The 8,699-nt window shown below is 38.9% G+C and overlaps 1 long non-coding RNA gene across 2 annotated transcripts; it reads right to left on the bottom strand.

The window, feature by feature from the left end:
* Positions 1–4,953: 4,953 nt before the first annotated feature.
* LOC108714215 lies at positions 4,954–8,686 on the bottom strand. Of its 2 annotated transcripts, XR_001935330.2 has the most exons (5): positions 8,435–8,686; positions 8,294–8,370; positions 7,424–7,647; positions 6,597–6,644; positions 4,954–5,633 (listed from the first exon to the last, which is right to left on the bottom strand). It is a non-coding gene; the product is annotated as an uncharacterized LOC108714215 (long non-coding RNA). The 2 variants fall into 2 exon arrangements; XR_001935329.2 differs by lacking the exon at positions 6,597–6,644.
* Between the last annotated feature and the right edge of the window lie 13 nt (positions 8,687–8,699).

Below are 8,699 nucleotides of genomic sequence, written 5' to 3'. Positions count from 1 at the left end.
TCTGAGTAAAAAGCTCTAGAAGCTGGCCATAGACGCAAAGATCAGATCATTCGAATCCTCGAACGATCGGACTTCCCCATCACCCGACATGCCACTAACCTTCAGTTTACATAAAGTAGTAAAAGAACAGATCAGCCATGTTCTGCCCCTAACAGCAATCATACTAAAGTTTATGTCCGACAAAGCTGGTGACAGTCTCCCACTGAAAACCATCAGATCGGCAATACATGCAGAGAAATTATCGGCAGCCCGCAGAAATCTTTAAACCTGTCCGATCGTCCAAACGACTGATCTCCGTGGAATGAAAAATTACGGGACTCTCCAAGCACGGTCCGAAAATCGTCACCAGAAGCCTAATCAAACAAATGATTTATGTTTTCAAAGTTGGCCGCAGGGGGCTGTCATCTTGTAACTATGTTATGCATCTTTGCAAGACCAAAACCACACACATGCTCATTGTGGTCTGGGCTTCAGTTGGGAGGTTAAGCTTAGAGATCGTCATAAATTATCAAAACAGCACAAGTCAAATAATATCTGCCATAGAAGCCGATACAGAAAGACTGATTAATAATCAGAATATGCAGACTGCACTGGGTCTGCAGATATGAATCTCTACACAGTCGCTGCTGCTCTACAGGGAAACAAACAAAACTGCTCGAGTTCTGGGGGGGCTCCCCCCTGCCATTTGAAAGTATGATCGTTCCCCTACAGAGCAGTTAGGGACAGTCTGAAGTTTCCTATCTGCAGCAGTCAGAGCAAGTAAAACAAGGGGGGAATTTCACTGCAAACAGTCAGGTTTCTTATAAAAACAGTACACATTTTTTAATTAAAGCATATTGGCGATAGGTTTTTTTTTCATTAAAGAAAGTAAAAATGGGATTTAATTTTTTTGCCTTTACATCCCCTTTAAGAGTCCACAGATTACTTCACAAATTGTATGTTTTGCCTATTAGTTTCTTCAGACGTGGCACTGGGCATTTGAAATCTTCCGATACCATTATGCTTATCCCAGATCTATTTAACTATTGTTTCTTATCAGCCATTTCTACTTGGATATGAAAGAATTACCTTAATGAAACATTTCTAAAGTAGAAATAGCCCCCCCCCTCCAACACCAATAATGTTCTAAACTGTCTGTTACCATTAACAACTCCACTATCACCTAATATTCCCATACGTCAGCGTCCACTCAACGCCAGCACTTCCACAAGTCTCTCCAAACAGCAGCGTCTCTAACCATATGATCCTACAGGTCACATACAATGCTCCAACCAGAGTCTCTGCAGAATGAAACAAAGGAGACACACTCCAAGTGCCACAGCCTCAGGAGTCTCCTCCTGACAAAGTGCTCCTGCGCAAAACAAGTTGAGGACAAGTGAGCTGTGAGATCATTTATCTTGTGCACTCAAGTTCAAGTCTTGTGGCACTTGGAGCACACCTCCTTTAGTTCTTTCTGTGTTTTATTTGACCCTCTCCTTTGACCCTCCTAATGACATAATCATGACCCTTTCCTCTATTGCTAAAATACAACCCTTCATCACACACAATGTGACCAAAATTCGAATTCTTCATGTTATGCATTGACTATTATTAGTCCTTTTGCTCCAGACACCTCTCCAGTTCATAATAAATAAAGCTGACAGGCTCATACAGCCTCTTCCTCCATTTTGCAATCCATACACTGGCTCGTTCTACTGTTCCAAATAAGATTCAAACTGACCCTGACTTTCAAGCAGTTCACAACTGCTTCATCATACTGAAATAAGAAGTTTTCCAAGCAGTTCACAACTGCTTCATCATACTGAAATAAGTTTTCTAAATATAATTAATTAAAAATGAATATGTTACTATTCACTAGCACCTGTCTCTCTTCATTCCCTGTTTATGCACGAGTTTGGACCCTGATTTTCATTTACAGTTAGATCCAATATATCTTTTGGGGGGGGGGGGGTCATTTTGCCTAGAAGGTGTATTAAGAGTTCACTCTATTAGAAACACCAGAACTCCTGTCTCTCTACAAACAGGATTGGTGCCAAAGTCAGTTATTTTGTTAGATTTTGTTTTTACGGGAAGCAGTTATTTAAGTGAGTTCTAATTCATCTTCTAGGAAAGGAAGCCCCCCTATAATACAATCTAACCGTCAACTTCTGCATGAAGAGAGAGGAATAATGAAAATAAATTGATTATTTCAGAAATGGTACAGAATATTTATTTGAGTATATTCAGAAAGTTCCTTATTTCAGTATGATGAAACTTATATTGCATTTTCATTTTTGCAATAGTAAGCTCTTGTTATAATCTACCCCTCATCTCCTCAGTTATTACTTTCACCAGTTTGCTGCACCTCTTTTTTTTTGGATTTCACTTCTATGTTCCATCAATAACTCTGTCTTTAAAAAATTATTTTAAACACTTTTTTTTAGAGAAGCTTACACTCATCTAGCTTAGGATTCATTTATGTCACTGCCACCTGCTAAATGCAGTCACTTTTCTCATCTGACCTTCCTGATCTTAATGATTTCCACATCTTGTGTCTTTTAACCCCTTCAACTTTTAGCTTGTTAGCTCTAATTAGCAGGGCCTCTTTACAGCTTTGATTATGCAGCACTCTGGAAGATGTTGGTGCTTTATAAAAACATGATGATAATGATGAAGATTTTTTTTTCATGAAAATGCAAAGTGAACGTTATATACCATTTTTCATGCTTTGAGCTAGGGGCTCTAGTTACATTTATTAAAAATGTAATGTTACAAAATGCAATTACATTTTTCATAATTCCTTTTTTACCACTTTGTAGCAAGAATTTGGGAAAGGTCCTTTCCTGTTTCACTATACTACTACCTCTATGCACAAAGGATTGGAAGAACTTGACTGGCCTGCACAGAGCCATAACATCAACCCAATCGTACACCTGTTGGATTAAGTGAAATGCTGACTACAAGTCAGGCCTAACTGGTAAACTTTATGGCCCAACCCCAGCCTAATTAATGCTCATGTTATGAAATGTAAGCAAATGCTACCACCATTGTTCTAGTGGTTACTTATAGCAGCTGTTATAGTAGATACAGCAGATCTGTGCAGTTCTTTCCCTCTAGATAGAGTCCTGAGTTGGTCTGGTCAGGCAGATCTGTGCTTGACCTGAGAACCCTTAACCCGACCCACACACATCACCCTGCTATGCCCCCTATCCACACCTGCTACTCAACCCTACCCGCAATGGGTTAAATGCAGACTACTTGCAGGCCACCTGCACAGTCAATGAATTGGGGACTTTCTGCCCAAAACCAAATTCCTTTGTGAGTATTCTGTGTGTACCTGACCTGGTGCAGGTTTCTACCTCCAGAGTTAAATCTGCTTGTTACTCTGTGACAATTGGAGAATTAGGAGATTTGTACTAAAAGGGCAAGTCAACCCCAAGATAAAAATTTCCCAATAAAAGAAAACTTAATTCTAAGCAACTTTCCAATATACATTAGTTAAAAAATCACCTGCTGGTGAAGTCCAAATCAAGGGAACTGACTGGAGCAATTTAGGAATCCAATGATGCTGAGCAGGAAGCACACCATTGCTGGGTAGGTGGGACTTGGCAAGCTAAGAGGGCTCAATTAACATACATGAGAATCTGCAAGCAAGGAGCACCAAGGCACACAAGAGGGCACTGCATATAGCACCTGCTTGTGATAGGTATTAATACAGGACACACTTTCACCTTTCAGATCAGGGTCTTGCACCAGACCTTTAATCTGAGATTATAGATAAATCTGGTTCTGGAAAATGATGACAGTATATAATGAATTACAGGTGAGATTGCACAAGGTAAACCACAGAATGTGCTTTTGTACCTTTGCTATTTTATTGAACAAATGGCACTTGGTACATGCAAGACTTAGTCAAAGGCCCCGATACTGCTGTACAGTGCCGCTTGCCAGGATTTACCTATTTCTGTAAGAGCATATGATGCACATGACATGAAAATTTATGCCATGCAAACCAAAAATATCTTATTGTAATGTAGATTTGGCCTAAAACTCTGCAGGCTTTTGCATGATCTTGAATGTATATCTAGCGTAGTGGGTAAATGCAAGCATCCAAGTGATACAAATAGTATTGGAATGAGAAGTGACTAACACTGGGGAAAATTTGCCGATTTACGGGCGCTGGTGTAAATTCCCTAGCGAAGGAGATAGACTGTAGCGCTACTTCGCACTCTAACGCCAGGCGAATTTTCACTCTGGCAAATGGACGTAACTACACAAATTCACTAAGATGCGGATTTTGAGCGTTACCTCTTGCACCAGACTTGCCTTCGCCACCTCAGACCAGGCGAAGTAGAGTAGATAGGAGTTCCTCAAAAAAAAAAAATCCCAAAAAACACTAGCGACTTTTCAGTTTTTCAGGGTGATAGGCTGCAAAAGATCGTAAATTTTTTTTAGGGTTACCCGGCTTCCACATTTCCTTACATATGGCACATAAACTATGCACTGGGCACATGTGTAGGGCATTAGAACAACTCTATTTTCTTTTATTAAGGTTCCCTGGGCTTGTGTAGTGTAATGTATATGCTGCAACATATACAGTATATCCATTGAAATTTAACTTTCCGCCGTATGCAAATTAGCCAATGCTTTGCTTGAAAATAAACGCTAGCGAAACTTCACCATCGTTCGGCCCCTGGATGCAACTTTGCATTTTAGTGAATTAGCCTTGTCCTGGCAAATTTTCACCTGGCAAAGTGTGGCGATGTGAGCGAAGCCATCGCTGGCGAATTTCCGGAGGTTAGTGAATTAGCCCCTAAATGTTGTACGCAGTGCTCTGCCCTGGACCAACAGCAATTTATGATTAAGAAATACATTTTTTAGCAGATGGTTATGGTGATCCAAATTATGTAAACATTAAATAAATCCAATAGGCTAGTTTTGCCACCAATATGAATTCATGCGGCTTAGTTACCATCAAGTGCAAGGTATTTCTTTATTACTACAGAGAATTATTTGCCCAAAATTAGCTTGATGGATATTGGTTTTCTTGACACACTACAAACACTATAAAATTGCATTTAGATATCCAGTAAAAAGACATGAATCTTGCATCTGGTATATGAGGCCTTGAAAAGACTAATGGATCACATTTTAAAACTGAGCTTTCGGCATGATGCCTACTGGGCTGTCTACAGTTCTGTTCCCCCTGGAGTTACTGAGTTTGCTGTAGGTCCTTGTCATCATGTTATTTTGTTCCTTAAAATGACTGTTCTGGGACTTCCCTGTGTGTCCAGTACGGATTGTTGCAGCTGTGGCTGAAATAATGAAAGTAAATGGCTGTGTTATGATTTTATGTATTTATCTATTTTCCACTTGCTTCCCATCCAGTACATGCACTTGGAACCACAAGAGATGGCTAAAAGCACATACACTCATAAAACGAACATAAAGCAGTTGGTCTTTCAGGAATTAGAGCCTAGTTAAATATTGTAAATAGAGAAGGCATCTGGTTGAATCCGGTAGAAAATGTAGGGTGTTGTTCTCTCCCATCAGTTCTGTGACACTGTACCGTATGTTTGTTATTAAACATTTTAGTAAATAAATTAGAGCTGAGTGGCTAACGTTGCTCCAATTATGTCATAAAAGGCATTCACCTGTAAAGAAAGGGAAAACACATCATTATAGCAGCACAGGTTAAGGATGAACACCCGCTGGTGTGGGATATGGAACATATTGCTATGATTTGTGTAGATAATGGAGAGCTAATGACAACCCTACAGTATAAAAGCTAGCGGGCACTGTCATGTGCATAGTTACCAATAAACTACCACTTAGTGCCACTGACTTCTGCTTATATGGAATCTGAAAAATATTAAAAAACTTGTAAAATACACTTTTACAATACAAATAGATGCACAAATATCCAAAAGTAATAAGATATAAGCCTAATGTCTTAGTTTCACAAAACACTACTGTTGTAGTGTTGTAGGTGATGGATTCAGTGGTACAACGTTTACCTTGGAGTAGTCTGCATTCAAAAAACACTGCTGTTATATCTAATGGCTAGTAAATAAAGGGGTGGGGTCACAGGGTCAGACAAATTGGTTAAAAGAATCATAACTCAATAGAGCCTAAAAAAGAGGGAAAAATGGCACAGGTAGAGGAGGGTCTTTATAACCCTGCTCTGTTAGTTAAATGGCAATCCATGTATTTTCTTTATATTTGCCTTCTCATTTATAAATATAAATGAACTTAAAAGATAAAAAAAAAAGAAATGGTGATGGGTAGGGCTGTGTGTATATGGAAAAGAGGACAGAAAATCCAGAATATGAGTTACTGTAGTAAGAAAATATGAGGTGGCGACTATATAATTTATACATGTATGTGATTCGTTGTCTGTAAACCCAATATCCAGAAAGCGCCAAATAATGGGAAGGCCATCTCCCATAGACTCCATTTTACTTTTCTCTGTAATAATAAAACAGTATCTTGTACTGGATTCCAATTTAAAAAAAATAGTCCTTATTGGAGGCAAACCCAGCCTATTGGGTTTATATAGTGTTTCAATTAGTTTTTAGTAGACTTAAGGGATGGAGATCCAAATTATGGAAACATACCTTATCCAGAAAACTCCAGGTCCCAAGCAATCTGAACAGGTCCCAGACCTGTAAAATCCAATTATGCTGAACACAAGAATAATGAAATTGCTTGGGTTATGGGACTTAACAAGTCTGGCTGGGGTAAAGGCCCACTTACTAAGCATTAGAATAGGTTGCAATGTCCTGACATAAGTTTAAGGCCTGCTCTTGCTGCATCTTGACTCTCTGTGAGGAGCAGGGCACATTATTATTGAATGAGAACTAAGAAACATAAATGGACTTCCCTTAATGCTTTTGCATTTCAGTCCAAGGCATTAATAAATGACCCATCAGGTGTGCACCTGTATCTGCCACTAAGGCTGTCCATATGTTTCACCAAAGTTAAAATGATCTTCCCATAATACCTACACATACAGTATATCTATCTATCTATCTATCTATCTATCTATCTATACACACACACACCCATATATAGTGAATAAAGTACCCCCTCTTGTAAAATATAAGGATATTATAAGTTACTGAGAAGTTTCATGACCATATAAAAACACGAGGCCGAAGGCCGAGTGTTTTTATACAGGTCATGGAACTCCGAGGTGACTTCTAATATCCTCATATTTTGCAACTGGGGGTACTTTATTTATTATAATACACAAGTTTCAGTGAGTCATGTGACAGAAATGACATCAGAACTCACCGTTTATAACTGATGACATCAGAACTCACCGTTTATAAGGATATAATTTACAAGATATTCATAGCTTTTGTGTATTATATATATATATATTTATATAGACACTCATATTGGTTTAAAATGTATAAAATATTGACTAATGTGCTGATACCTGTTTCCCAGATTTTCAGTCTGTTCTCACTGACTGCCCCAAGTATTAACGCAAGGAAGGAGACCACATGATGTCATTTACGGCATTGGTTGTATTAGAAAAGGTTACAATGGGTGACAGAACATGTTGCTGCCATAAGTGAATACAGAGCAACTCAGAAATACAGAGCAACTCAGAAATACATCTGGGCAGAATGGAGACCGTGCTATTGTATACACAGGGCCCTGCATTTAAAGAAAGAAAAAAAAATCTTTTTAATATCAGGTATTACCAGTAACATCCTGACTTATGCAGTATCCTGTAACCCTCCCTACTGGGACACAAGTACAGAAAATGTTTACTGTACTAATTGGTTATTGACCCTTTAGGTTATGCATTAAAAGTTAGTTACAAGTCTAAACATGGAGAGGCTGATTCACTCAGTTTCCAAGTTAGAATTTTTTTTTATTCTCAAGCAGTAGCTTGAGAAAAAGAGAATAGTCGCACTCAAGTGAAAATTACAGTGTTTTATTCATTTTCAACAAGACTTAACATTTTGAAAGTTTTACTGGGCTCAAAATAAAGTAGCTCGAGATGATTTTCCTCTGACTTTTATATAAACTGGCCCAGCCAATGGTTGGTCAACCTATGAGTCATCATGGGTTTCATGTCAATCCACAAATTACTGGGAATGGTCACTAGGAAGTTACATTGGTGAATCCTGTCCACAGTGTACTATTATACTATTATACTATTGATTATACTATTGTACTATTATACTATTGATTATACTATTGTACTATTATACTATTATACTATTGATTATACTATTGTACTATTATACTATTGTACTATTATATTTTGGTGCTGGTAACTTAACGTGAGACTGACCTGGGCAGCTGCTCCAGTTTATACCTGGTGTCTGTGCTACTCCATAGTCTCCACTTCCTTCCAACTTTCTACCTTCCCTATAAAGAGATTATATTGAAAGGAGCCGCCTTGTTGAAGTATTAAAGACTATTATGCACTTACATAGTGACAGCTGAACTCAGCTTCTTCGCTTTCCCCCAGTAGCCGTGGGCTCAGACATGGTTTTTTAAATCCCCACGTTACGACACGGCGCACCAGCGACTGGATATCAGCTGCTTTTTCTACAGAGCTGCTGCGGTTTCGACACCACGCGTTATTTGTAGCCATGGTAACGCCGTCTAAGCCACCCCCGGTTGAGGAAAACGCACGCCCCCTCGCGAAACCTCCTTAGTTCCTGACGAGCCATTGCCACGCCTCTCTGCCCATT

This window comes from Xenopus laevis, chromosome 4L (genome assembly GCF_017654675.1).
Source record: "Xenopus laevis strain J_2021 chromosome 4L, Xenopus_laevis_v10.1, whole genome shotgun sequence".
Lineage (NCBI taxonomy): Eukaryota > Metazoa > Chordata > Amphibia > Anura > Pipidae > Xenopus > Xenopus laevis.
Note: the sequence above shows the minus strand (reverse complement) of the source record. Positions and strands in the feature narration are given on the sequence as shown.